Source organism: Mastomys coucha, unplaced genomic scaffold (genome assembly GCF_008632895.1).
Source record: "Mastomys coucha isolate ucsf_1 unplaced genomic scaffold, UCSF_Mcou_1 pScaffold11, whole genome shotgun sequence".
In the NCBI taxonomy this organism is placed as follows: domain Eukaryota; kingdom Metazoa; phylum Chordata; class Mammalia; order Rodentia; family Muridae; genus Mastomys; species Mastomys coucha.
This window is the reverse complement of record NW_022196893.1, coordinates 26,546,575-26,560,310: the sequence shown is the minus strand read 5'-3', so window position 1 is coordinate 26,560,310 and position 13,736 is coordinate 26,546,575. Positions and strand designations below refer to the sequence as shown.

Genomic DNA, 13,736 nt, shown 5'->3' with positions numbered 1-13,736 from the left:
AATCTCTAAAATATCTTTTGGCTTTCTCCCACATCTCCCACCACCCGTCCTGCCTATTCTGCTCACAGTGGTCAGGATGCCTCTTTAAAGCTGCTTTGATCACAACACTCCATTTCTCAAAGCCCTGCAGCTGCCTCCCAAAGTTCAAGTCCCATGAAAGCCTCAAGCCTAGACTGGAGGCTCCTTCTCTGAGGTCCTCCTGGAAGCCTCTTCCTCCGGCTCTCCAAGCTCCAGCCCATCAGCTTCTCAGACACACTAACCCTATGTAATTTATTTCCTGCCATTTATCTTATGCTTATAATAGGTGCCAGGCACACAAGAGATACTCAAGTGATATTTATTTAGTAAGTTATTTTTCTGAAGATAATTGTCTTCTTGATAAACAGAAGCCAGGGCCAGGCATGTGTAATCTCTTTTGGAGCTGTTGGTCAGGAACGTCCCATAAACCCCGAAGCATTACAGGGTACTGCCAATCCTCTTGGTTACTCTCTAGAACTCAACAGTAGGAGCCTATTGCTGGAGACGTCACAGATTTAAGTCACAGGCTATGGATATATAGGAAGCTGGAACCAACTCGGGATCTTCCTCTTTACCTGGGAGCTTCTGTAGTTCTGGGAGGTACTAAGCGCATTACTGGAAGCGAAAAGTGATCAGGAGACTTTCCCAGATGTGAAACCTGAGAACCACAGTAAGAACTGTCTGACAAGACATGCCAATTAGTTTGACAGTGGCACAGATGACATGGGGAACTACCAACCACCTTCTCCTGGACACAAGGCTCACTCTCCCAGTGGCATTTGTATCTAACAGTGTTATTGGGGCCAAGAAGGGATTGCTTAGTACGTTGTAGCCTTAAGAGGGAACCTACTATTATTATTCTATTAAATAGGCATAGTTTTATGACTAGTCCTAATGAAGTATCGCTATATTTATATGGTAGTAAAATTATTTTAGAAATTATAAAAATAAAACAAATCGCATAGAAAAGAAAAAAGAAAAAAGAATGTTACAAAGAGCATCTATTTTCCAAAATATAGTTACTGTTAGCAATTAAGTGGATTTCTTTCAGGTCTCCTTGTTTTTTTTCTTATTTTTGGTTTTTCAAGACAGGGTTTCTCTGTATAGCCCTGGCTGTCCTGGAACTCACTCTGTAGACCAGGCTGGCCTCGAACTCAGAAATCTGCCTACCTCTGCCTCCCAAGTGCTGGGATTAAAGGTGTGCACCACCACTGCCCGGCTTCTTTCAGATCTCTATAATAGTATATTTTATCCTTTAGTGAAATTAAACATATTCTTCACATAAAATTTATAGACAGCCTTAAAATATGGCATTATACTGGAAGCATTTTAACATGATAGATATGTTTTGTTTTGACATTTCCTTTGCTAAATTATAACGTTTGTGGCTCTGTTTCTTGTTTCCAAGTCATTCATATGATTAATAAGTTGATTGTGCAAAATACACTACTTTATATAGCTTAATAAAGTAATAATTGTGTGTTAATTATCTAAAGTGTATGGGGTGATTGCCATCATTTAAAGTAACTGACATTAAAACAGAACTTCAATTCATAGAGTATTAAATATATCAAGTATTTTTTTTTTAAAAAATGTCTGTAGTGGCTGACATAATTTCCTGAAGGAATAATTTTCCAAACCCTGTTTACTGTGTTGGCATGTCAATATTTCAGGTGCTGGGCCTATTGAGTTTGTACTAGGACACTTAAGAATTGTTTTATATTCAGTTCAGGCATTACCAAAATAGCAACATGCTTTTGGTTACCTAGAAAAATGTATGTCATTAAAATACTCTTTATATGCAACCCTGGAAACATATCCCACGCATAATGTATTCATAAAAAGTTCATTTTATTTACTGCTTGTCACATAATGTATCATAAGGAAGCTCAGTTCTGATACACTTCAGTTGAATTATGTTTTTCTTTTTGACAGAATGGGAAAATATATTTGCAAAAATGAATAAACACACCTTGAGCTGTCTAATTTTTTTGAGAAGAAGGCAGAGAGAAACACATTAACATTATTCTGTTATTAAGACATCGATAGCAAGAGACATTCTGGACACTTAATGGCTATTTGTTTTCTAAATTGGGTGCCTGAAGTATTTTATGTCAAAACTTGATGACAGTGACTTCAGCAATCAGTAAATGCACAGAAAAGTATTATCCAGAGTTGCAGTTTTATGAAGTGGATATGGGAGGGGTTGTTGGCTTTTCTAGCATTTAGTCTTCTGATGTTTAATTCAAAGAAATTGACACATTAATTTTTGTAATTGACAGCTATGGCAGATTTTCTGTTCTCACAGTTTGAATAGACACAGTGGTTATTTTGAGGGACAGAACGTGTCAGTACAACATTTGAAAATTTGTTTCAAGCCATCTTGGCAAGAAACTAGTCAAATTAATTTATTTTCTCACTCATCTAGCTTCATTAGTTTGCAAATCAACAATGGAAGATAGAGAAGAAATGAGCTGTGGAGCTCCTGTGACCTTGAAGATGAGTGCCAGTGTCTGCAGTCACAATGCCTCTCTGATGAGTTCTGAATTCCTGGGAACATCCTTGTGAACTACTTAGAATCCTTTACAATTTGGAGACCTGCACTCCACTCCCCGCCCCGCCACCTTACCATTTGGAACAGTGTGCCAGAGTTCCAGGAGAGAAAACAAATAAACTGCTCACCAGAATCCTTCATAATTATGGGAAACACGCAACAAAATACCAAGGCAAAGGCGAAACTCTAAGCTTATGTTATAAGTCAACCCTGCGGGGCCGTATCAAGAACCATCAAACCAAGAGGCAACCAGTGAACTGAAGGTCAAGAAGTCACCATGTCTGCAAGTTGCTCTCCAAGAAAACAGACTGCTCACTGGAATCCTTCAGTCCTCCCACCACATCCAATACCCTCTGTGCTGATTTTGGCAACTGTAGTTGAGGCTCTTGGTACCTTGAGGGAACCAAAGTTACAAGACATAGATGTGGGAGTTACAATTCGATGTAGTGGTGCTCTTTAACAGCAATTTTTTAAAAATCCATGCTGAGAGAGTTCCATGGGATCCAAAACTTTCTTTCAGCCTTGGGAGTATGGCACATGTACACATAAAGACAGAACACCCACACATGTAAGATAATGAAAGAGTTTTTAAAAACCTATGGAAGAAGTACACAACATAGTAGGTCCAGGAGAGGAGATATTGCCACATGTCTCCTATGTCATCTTTTGTGGTCTGGAGTCTGCAGAGAACTTGGCAGACATCAGATTCTAATAACAAAAGCTGGAGAGAGCCATGAGTGGCACCATCCAGGGTCTCAGAGAGTCTTATAGTATCATGTTAGAAAAAAAATAGACAAAACCAAATACATATTTTTTTCTAGATCACATTCTAATTTTGAGGCACCTTCCGGTATTAAATATTTCGTTCCCAGACGAGGAGATTAAAGCTTAAGTCTTGGATGTGTTAAATATGGTTGACTCTCTGTAGAATCTTTGAGCAACACTGTACATCACCCCTTACCCAGCAGTTTACATTGTATTTGGGACCCTGTGCTCAGACGTTGCAAATACCCTTGTTATTTTATTTTATACAAGGATATGAGCATCTACCAAAGGGACCAGGAATTAATATCCTCTGGATTCCAAGGTCCTAAGCATTCTTTTATTTCCCTGTTTTGAAGTAGGTTTTTTTCCTCTTTGTCTTCTTCAGTGTATCATACATTTTGTGGATGTGTGGAATGCCAGGAACCCAGGCAGAAAGGACATTCTCTGCTGAATAGGCCAGGTGTCAGTGGAACAGAATGAATCTCTGTCTTCTTCCAATTCAGATGTACTGCTACCCATCCCTCCCCCCCCCGCACCCACCCCCCTATTCATATGGTGTCTGCTAGTCATGGTTTGTAGTTGGTGATAAATGCTTTATTCCCAGTCTGGCTCCTTCCACGGCCTGCAGAGGGCAGCCTGAAGCAGCTGTCCCCTTGAGCCCTCTGGTGGGTCCCTAAGAAGCTCCGCCCTTCGCTGGCGGAACTTCCTCCAAGCCAGGTGGATGTTGCCCCGGGAAGCGAGGTGTGGTGACACCGCCCAGAGTCACCCCTGTAGCTTCCCTTTAGGTGCCCGTGGAGTATGCCCATCAGCACTGCCCCAGCTCGCCATGACTTCTCAAACCTGCCTAGTGTAGGCTCTGGGATGCTCCGAGGAGGGATCCGTCACTGAGTTTCAGAAAGAATTAAATACACGTATCCAGAGGATGTGGCGGCAAGTCTCACACTTATTTTTGTGTGGTCCTCCAAATGCCCAAAGTGGCTTATCAAACTTGACTCCCAGAAACAGCTCCGGATATTTTATATTTCCTCAAGGTAAATATTTAAATCAGTGATAACAATCTTGGGTTACATGGGTAGTTTACTTACGATTTTTCTAGCATGATTGTGGTTTATAAGACATCTTTAAATAACATTGGCAAAATTAAGTTTAATGGGGGAATGCTTAGGGTTTTTTTTAGTTTAAGATAATGATGATATAAATAACTTTCTTTTTATTAGTAGAACAACTCTATATTTATTATTTTAATATAAGTGAGTGTGCATTTAAATATACTTGAACATATATCTAATTATTAAATATAGTTATTTAGTATATAGGAATTGTACTTCTGTGTTCAAAGCACACTAATATATTTAGGAGAAGGTAGTTGATACTTTTAAAAAGTGTCACTGATGGCAGGCAAGATGGCTTAGTGGGTAAATGAACTTGCCTTCAAGCTTGACACACCTGAGTTTGATTCCCACCTGCAAATTAGCCTCTGCCCTGCACATTCAGGCCCACCTTCTGCATAAAATGGACAAATGTAAAATTTTAAAATTGTTCTGGATAATATTTTGCCATGTTTTCTTTTAAAAATGCCAATTTTAAAAAAAACAGTAAATAGCGTTTTAATTAGGCATGTTGTTTCAAACTACCCAGTTATCCACTTCACTGAACAAATTGAGGTGAATTTGATTTCTTTTGGAAATATTCCTGAGGGAACTCAGTACGGGTGTTAAGTCCTGTTGAAGATACAAGTAGGAATGTGGTTCTTTAGGCCAAAGTTCTCTATGAGCAGCAAAGATGTCAGGTATAGAGGAGCAGTAAATGGGAGAACTTCTGGGAGAAGGATTCCATCCCAAGTTCTTTTGTGAGGTGTCTCTTCCACAGGGCCCTTTCATGCGTTCACAAACATTCTCAGCCACAGAGAATTGACAGTAGCTTTACATCATGTTAGACTTAAATGTGACAGGAAACACTACCCAGAAGAAATCGGTTTCCCAGAATGCCATACAAATCATGGGGAATAACTACCTCCTCAAACCAACCAGCTCATATTAGCAAACCAACAAGTCTCTTTTGAGATGGGCAATCGTAATGGCAATAGTTGTACCTATGACATAACAGGATGGTTTTGAAACGTTAGAGATCATAACATTATCCTGAGTCTGGAGATGGAACTGGGATTATCATTTTGCCCCTTTATCCAGAAAATATCTCTAGCTCACCGAGGCCCAGGGTATGGGACATCTAGAAGGCTCTTGGTAATCTTGGCAGAGTTGGGACCCTTGTTTGGAACGTGACCACCTGCCTGTACTCACCCTTCAATGCCTGTGAATGAAGTCGTCTACAAATGTCTGTGACAAGCCTTTCCATTTGGTTAAAGTTTTAACATATTTCTACACACTCCCTGGCTCATGTAAATAATATAACACTCAATTCCTTTCAGTTCCCTGCCCTTTCTATAAGCTTGTTTTGACCCCCTTCATAACTATAGCTGCTAATTTTCATGGTTTGTTATTGTGAGTGCATGTACCACCCTTAAAATGTCAATTTCTAAAATGCTGCCAGCAACTGCTATTTTCAGCTCACTGCCTCTAAGACAGTTTTCAGCCTCTTGGGCAGTTGCAGTCTAGTGACCTACATTATTTTTAATGTTTGCCCCGCCCTCCAGCTCCTGCCTTCACTTCATTTGTCACCTTCAGATGACATTGCCCATTAACTTGCAACCCCTGGCTTCTTTGCCTGAGTCTCTGCTTGGCTAGGCTCAGTGATTTGCATAGACGCACTATGGTTCAGGGTGTGCCTCTGGACCTGATCTCATGTAGTCTAACATCTACCAGGCATTCCATGTTGGATAAGATTTTTAGCTGCTGTGTGCCTCGCTTTTCTCATAGCTGAGGGGCACACTGTAGGCTTAAAAGCATTTATAAAATCAAAAGGTTAAACTAGTGTTTGCCACATGATAGACATTCGATATATGTGTTTCCTGAGCTTGCAGCTGGTGATTACCGATGAACCCAATAGACAAGTCTCTTAATTTTCCTGACAGTGTTTCTCAGCGGGATCTTTAATAGTTCTGTAAGATTCCGTTGATGGAAGCTCCTGTTTACTTATTGACTTCTGTTTACACTCCGCAGAGATTTCTAAGTGATACATTGTTTCATTTTCTCAGGTTACCCACTCCTTCCTGCCCCTCATTTTTAGTTGATGGCTTTGCTCCTTGATTCAGTGAGACAGGGAGATCACTCGGAAGATCCTTCCTCACCAAGCAGCTCCTTGCCTCTCTCCTTTCACAGTGCGTCCCCGTCCCACACTTTACAACTCTCTCTCCATCATGCGCTGGATTCTGCTTCTCATTTTCCCAAGACCCCTGACATACTTTCTGTTTTCACTATCATATGCTAGCATGCTTCCTCTCTGCTGTAATGGGTGTAATGTTAATCAGCCCAGAAGAGAAACTTCTCTTGTCTCTGCCCCCGGTAGCCACCATATTGTTTGGCATCCACTGCAGCAAATGCCATATCTTTATAGTCTCAGCTTTCTCCCGATTGGACTTTCGTTTGGATTGGATTCTTCTCTGGACCTTTGAATGATGATGTGGAACTATTAATTCTAGAACTCACTTCTTAGCCACCTCAGCTTTGATGTTGTGATTGCAGAGGCCAAAACTGGGTGAAATTGTTTTCATAGGCTCCACACAAGGCCTTTACAGCCTTGTCATGAAAGGGAATAAGCAAAATCATTCACGGATCATTGTATACTGAATTCTATTTAATAGGAAATAATTTAATGGAAGCGGTTTTACTTGTGATAAATTCAGTTCCCTGAAATGTTTTGTGGGTACAAGCAGTGGGAAGAGGGGGAGGTTTAAACGATGAGGCAGAGGCCACATGGTGACTAGTTCTTGAAATTGGGCTATTATCCTATTTTAATTAAATGACAGACTGAGAACAACATCAGTGTTAGAGGTGCGACCAGAGTTCTTGGTCATTCCAGGTTTTTAATTAAGGTATTTGCCTCCCAGATTGAAATACAATAAAGAACAAAGTGTGGCTGGGTGCAAGTTTAAAGGGCATTCAAGTGGGAAATTGCAAGAAAGGTGATAAAAGAAACCATAGAACACAGCTTCCCTTGGCCTTTTCGGCTTAACTCCAGAGGAGCCCACTGGTGTTCCGTCCAATGGGTCTCAGGACTCTCCAGACAGCCATACTAGAATTCTTGGTATTGGTACAATTAGAGTTTTCCCTTTGGAGACTGAGTTTTGTTGAAGAGTAAACTAGAATATAAGGGGATAGTTGTGATTTTTTTTTCTTTTACTCCAAGTCCAAAGCTGACAGTTTAAAGCAAATGCTTGATTTAAAAATATCATTATAATAAAATTAGTTTTAACCACTTTATCAATTTTCTGTTATACAACACAGATTTGAACATAATTTGTCTATTTAATCATGGGTTTGAGGAGTTCTCAGAAAGTTTGAAGACTTTACATACAATTTACATAAAAATACTCCAAAATTAGTGGTGAGAGATTAGCCATCACTTATAACCTCTAATTATATCTCTGAGATATTTTATCCTCTGAAATGACTGCACGAGGTGATTTTACTCCCTCTCACAGTAAGAGACTAATTCTAGGAATGATTGATAGGATTTTCTTTTTCATGAAAATTAGAAGCATGTTCACAATGCATTTGCTTCTGAAAGGAACTAACGAAATACTAGGTACTGTATGTGACTCTCTTGAGCTGCTTTCTTGTTTAACTGCAGCTGCAGTTAAGAAGTAGATTACAACATGAGCCTCGTGCTTCATGCTTTGTGTTGCATGGATACAGGTCTGAGTGGTATTTTCAATTAGATGGTTCTGTGATGTACTGTAAAATGACTTTCTCCATTCAGCAATGTGTTTTGTATGTGATGTCTAAATCCTTGAACTCCTGAGAGTTAAAAGCATTAAGCTTTATACTCTTATACCTGTTTATTTCTTCTTCACACACAAACAGAAGATTACTGGTCTTCCTCTAAGAAAATGGAGGTGCCAGAGGGTAGATGTTTGATCTGTGCATACAGAGAGGTTATCCTGACAATCCCTTTCTACCATCATCTGATCCCTAGCAGATGTTAGCCATCTTGAGCTTTCTGCTTTTCTATAGAAATCATCACATCCATTTGTTGGTTAAAAGTTTGTAAGTGATTTTGTAGTCAAGAATGTAGTCAAGAAGTAATGTAGTCAAGAATGTTAATGGAGGGGCCAGTCTCTAAACATAGCCAAAAATCTCCCATAAAATACAAAAATACAAGCCGGAGGTAGAAAACTCAGCCATCAGAGTGCTTATGGTACAAGCTAGGGCCTATGTTTGATTCCAAGCACCCTTGTAGAAAGCCAGGAATAACACAAGCATTTGTAATTTCAGTACGGGGGCGGGGGAGGCAGAGACAGGCAGATCCCAGGCACTCCGAGCCACTCTCAGTGTCCAAACAAGGAAGCACACAAGCAAGCAAGCAAAGCAACCCAAACTCCAACTACAGCAGCAGCAAGAACAACAACAACAACAACAAATCTAAGGTGGGGGACTCGTGATGATCAATATAAATACTTACACAAACCTCCTGTACCTGCACCTCTCACAGAATTTCCTTCATGGCTGCTGCTCGAGTCTGCTGCAAACAGATATTTATGCTTCAGGCAAGGGTGTGGGGGAGCTAGGAGCCGAGAGAGGACCACACCAAGACTCTGGGCATCTTCCTGGAAACTATGGTGTTCTCTAGAGGGAGGGGTTGGGGTTTCCATCATAGAAGCATGCTGCTTCTTTAGTTTTCTTTGCTTAAAGAAGGGGGAAAATAAGGTTTTTGGAGAAACAAACAAACCAACCCCCAGAAGTCCTCACGGAGGGACCTAAATGGCAAATTCCAACAAAATCACACCTTATAACAGGTCTATTAGGTTTATTAAAGGCAGGGGTAAGGGGGCACAGAGGCTGCCTCTGAGTGGAGGAAGGGAAGACAAGAAGGGGAGATGGGCATGGTGTGGCATATGCACAGGAAGACATGCACAGACACCACAATGGGAATGTGTGGCCTCTGGGCAGATTGTGATGATGTGTTCATTTTTATTTTTATTTTTTTGCCTGGTCTCTTTGGGCTGATGTGAAGTTGCCTGATGGTTCCATTGTCACCAGGTCCCTCGGGGCTGGCCACAGAAGTGCCTGATTGCCAACATTCCTCTCTTTCTCTCATCATAAAGAGGAGAGCTTAAAGGGGAGCGATGGCAAGGCAGGAGTAGGAGTGTTGGATCTTTGCTTCCTACTATCTAAGGCCATTGCCAATGTTGGGGTGCAGTTGTTCCTTGTCATCAGGACACCTTTGGTAGTTGATGGCATCACTTCCTCTGTGGCTAGCTGTTGGTAATCCTGTAAGAGGGATTGATTGTTTGGTTGAAATTGTTTTGGATTTGTTATTGGAGGAATTTGGAGAAGAGGTTGATGAAGCAGTGTGCAAATAATAAAAAGCAGAAAAATAAGAAGAAGAGGGGTCAGGAAGGACAGTATCCATTTACACATGGGGTTTTCACAGACCCAGGGATCAGAGGCATTGAGTTGTTCCTTATGCTTTTGGAGGTCTGTTTGGAGTTGGAGTTTGCTTTTTTATTATACCCAACTGGTGGACAAAGAAGCAGCGTTCCTTTTGGAGAAGAAGGCAAAGGCTACCTACCCTCTTTAGCTATAAGAAGCTCTAATTCCCGTTGGTTCTGAAGCACCACTGCCCTAGGAGAGCGAGTTTTGTTTGGGCCATCTATTGAAAATCCTGGAAAACAGGGAAGAGGAAAGAGAAGTTAGAGAGGTGGCCAGCCCTGCTGTCCTGGTGGCAACACCACAGTTATTCCTGCAACAGCCAGAAGGGGCAAGATTTGAATAGCCCCTTTACTATGCCAGGCAGCTATTGAGTCCAAGACTAGGACCAGTAGGGGCTCCTGTGCCTGTATCCACCCTAATTTAGGCAAGAGAAACACCACCATGCAAACTTCTGATCAACTGGCAGGTAGATGATGATACACCTGAGTACCACGAAGAATTGGCATGTTCTGGAGTGTAGGGCACTGTGGTGGAGATGAGGTATCGAGAGTTATGGTTTTGTTACAATCTAGGGAAGCTTAACCCTCCTATGGAATGTGTTCCAGATGCCTTAGAACAGTCTGCCATGCCAAAGAAAGTGATAAAGAAAAGGTAGAAGGTTGTGGCAGTACCAGGGTCAGGGCAGCTGGTAAAAGGTGAAGCAAAGGTATTTGACAGGGTCACTGGAAAAACTATAAGTGGCAATTGTGAGCCGGCTCCAGGGGCACACATAGCCAGCAATCTTCAAAGGGGCCAGTTTGGGTGACATTAAGGAGCTGATAGGCTGAGGTTGGGGTCTGGAGAAGAAGAAGAAATGACAGGTTAGTACTATTTAGGAGAGGGGATGTCAAAGAAGTAATAACCTTGGAGGATTGTCTAATTCTCCCATTTCTCCTATCTCCAGAGATTGGGTAATTAGGACATATTTTTTTCTGGATATGAATTGTGCTTTTGGGAAGCTCAGATTTGTTGCTGTGGTAGAATTTACTACCACAGTGCCCATTTCCCACTTGGGATTCCATGAATCTTGGATAGAGAAGAGGGTCTAATGTAAATGGAAGAGATGATTTGTCTGAGCTGTCAATATATGTAATTGCCAAGACCAATATGGGCAGCTCCCCGTATCTGTCTGGCCATTCCTTACAATAATCCTTTGATGGGTCAAAAAAGAAGTGAACAGCTGGGCGGTGGTGGCACATGCCTTTAATCCCAGCACTTGGAGGCAGAGGCAGGCAGATTTCTGAGTTTGAGGCCATCCTGGTCTACAGAGTAAGTTCCAGGACAGCCAGGGCTACACAGAGAAACCCTGTCTTGAAAAAAAGAAAAAAAACCCAAAAAAGAAACAAACAAAACAGTCATAATATTTAGAAAGAATAGTAGATATAGGGGTGATGGCAATTCCAATAGGCTCCTGCCATCTGGCTATAGAGCAGTCCTGTGACCTTATCTGGATAGACTGTCATAACAGAGGATTTCTTGAACTTCAAATCTCCATATGTAAGGGTTATCCTGGATAAATAATGAACTGGAGGGGGAGAAGAGGAAACCCATAGGGCTGAGCGCAGCTACCAGAATGGATCCTCATTTTTACAGAACTGAGGGCAAGGTGGTTGGTCTTGATGTCTTCTGAAGCTTAAGGGAGCAGGGTCCTATTGGAGTAGATGTGTAAAAGGTATAAGAGGTGGAGGAGTAAAGGGCTTCAGGTGAGACAGGTGAACGCAATGAGAGAGTGAGTACCTTAAGCTTAGCAGCTGTGAGGGTCATGAGAATTAACTTGAAGGGGCCCTACCATTTAGGGGAAATAGGGGAGGGGTCATGGTGTGGAGGGGAGAGAAGGACCTGATCTCCAATGTTGATAAGGAGTGGTGTAGCTTACATTTTCCAAAGACCTATTTATAATGATGGTCCTTAAACACTTTAACCTCTCTTCTAGCCCACTATCTACCAGAGGTAGTGGAAAAGAAAGGCTATTAGGACACAAGGGAAGTAGACCTGTTTAGAAATTGTTCTTTGGAGCAAATCCTATTCGCCTTGACAGGAAATCAGTTCAGTTTGCAGATCAGCAGCAGCAGATCAGTCCACTTGACAGGTATACCAGCAGTCCGGTTAGGTTGTGTTGGCATAGCAGCAGTGGTAGCAGGGACAGCCAGGCCTCAGCCATATTGGCAGGAGTCAACAGGAGGGATTAGGACCAGCAGCAACGCCAGAAGAAGTCCTCTGCTGTGCCTCTCTCAGTGAACTGAAGATCAGTGAAGACTGAGACCAACAAGCATTGTACAGCTAGCTCTATAAGCCAGCCCTGACAAGCCTCCATCACTGTCTGTTGGGTCCTATTTATACTCCCTCCAAACATCACATGTTCTCCACGTGTCTCCACTCAGCACTGAGTCTCTTAGCAAAAGTCCAAGTGAGTCACAGCTGTATCAGCTGACTCCACTCTGCCAAGCAGCCCAAGTACAAGGAGGCTGCATTCTTGTAGCCCTAGGAACCTCTAAAGTCTTTCTGATGCACTTCTCTCTTTGGAGTCATGAAAAATGGAGTTCAGTTACACAATGTAAAGTGGAGCAATACTTGTGTGTTGTTAGCAAAGAATCCTTCATGATGTGTCCTTTCACGTGCTTGCTTTAGCAGAACATCCTCTCTCCTGTGTCTGCTTCAGTGAAATGTTCCTTCACTAGTCTGCCCCAGCAGAACCCCATCCAACACAACTGACTTTCCAAAGAAGCAAGAAATTCCCACTCCAGAGAGGACAGGAGATAGTGTGTGACTATGGTAGACAGTGGCCAGTAAAGTGCTATAGGAGGGAGCAGAGATGACAGAGTAAGCGAGTAAGTGGGTGATCAGGGACGGGAGAGGGTTTGGGTCAAAGACTGGAGTCAGAGCTAGTCATCCATACATGAGCTCAAAGGCTGAGATGAACTGAAGTCGTTTGGGGAAAGCCTGAAAAGAGCCAGTGGTTGAAGTCTTAGCCAACTGAGGTGAAGGTCCTGCGACAGTTTGACAAGGGTGTTTTTTAAGGAGTGGTTGGTTAGTCTGTTCTATCTTTCCTGAGGACTGGGGCTGGAACAGAATATGAAAATACCAAGGTATGTTGAGACATTTGGGAGATGAAGTTGGAACCATTGTCTGACTAGAGAGAGGCTGGGATCCCAAATTAAGGGATGATCTCATGGAGGAGATCAGAGACTGTCTGAACCCTTTTGTTGGTCTTGGGGAATGCCTCCACCCACCCTGAGAATATGATATGAAGGAGAGTTGGGATTTGACATTTGACAGATTTTTCAAGAGGCAGTCATAGATTTTAAGAAATGTAAGTCCTTTAGACTGTAGACTATAGGTGTTTTTGTTTTGTTTTGTTTTGTTTTTGTTTTTGTTTTTGTTTTTAACAAGGTAAGGTAAGGCTTGGCTGTTAGGGTGAAAGATCTGGTGTAGACAGGACAGCGTCTGATGAGTGTCAGGGGGTGACGGGAGAAGTGGGTTGTACTGTGAGAATATCCCATGGTGGGGGAATGAGTCTAGGCCCCTAAGAGCTGCAGCTCTAGCCTGGTCGTCACCCTTAGAAATGATAAGGTTGTCCGTGGGTTATAAGTGAGGAGCTAGAGATATAGGATCCCAGTCCTTTTTGTATTTGTGGAAGTTCACTTAATGAAGAGGAGACATGTGCCTTGATTAGACCATCCATCTCAGCAACTTTCTGCAAAGGAAAAGCCAGTGCTGGGTTAGGCTGGGTAGGGGAAGAGAGAGGGGGCTTAGCTACAGAGAGGGAGGGAGGGAAGGAGGGAGGGAGGGAAGGAGGGAGGGGGAAGGGA

At 42.2% G+C, this 13,736-nt stretch overlaps 1 protein-coding gene across 1 annotated transcript in view; it reads left to right on the top strand.

Moving 5' to 3' along the window:
* The first annotated feature begins 4,119 nt into the window (after nt 1-4,119).
* The window catches only part of Nell2 (neural EGFL like 2), a 363,671-nt gene continuing 354,054 nt past the window's right edge, over nt 4,120-13,736 (top strand). Inside the window, exon 1 of the mRNA XM_031353723.1 lies at nt 4,120-4,368. The gene's annotated coding sequence lies outside the window, so the exon portion shown is untranslated. The remainder of the gene's footprint in view (nt 4,369-13,736) is intronic.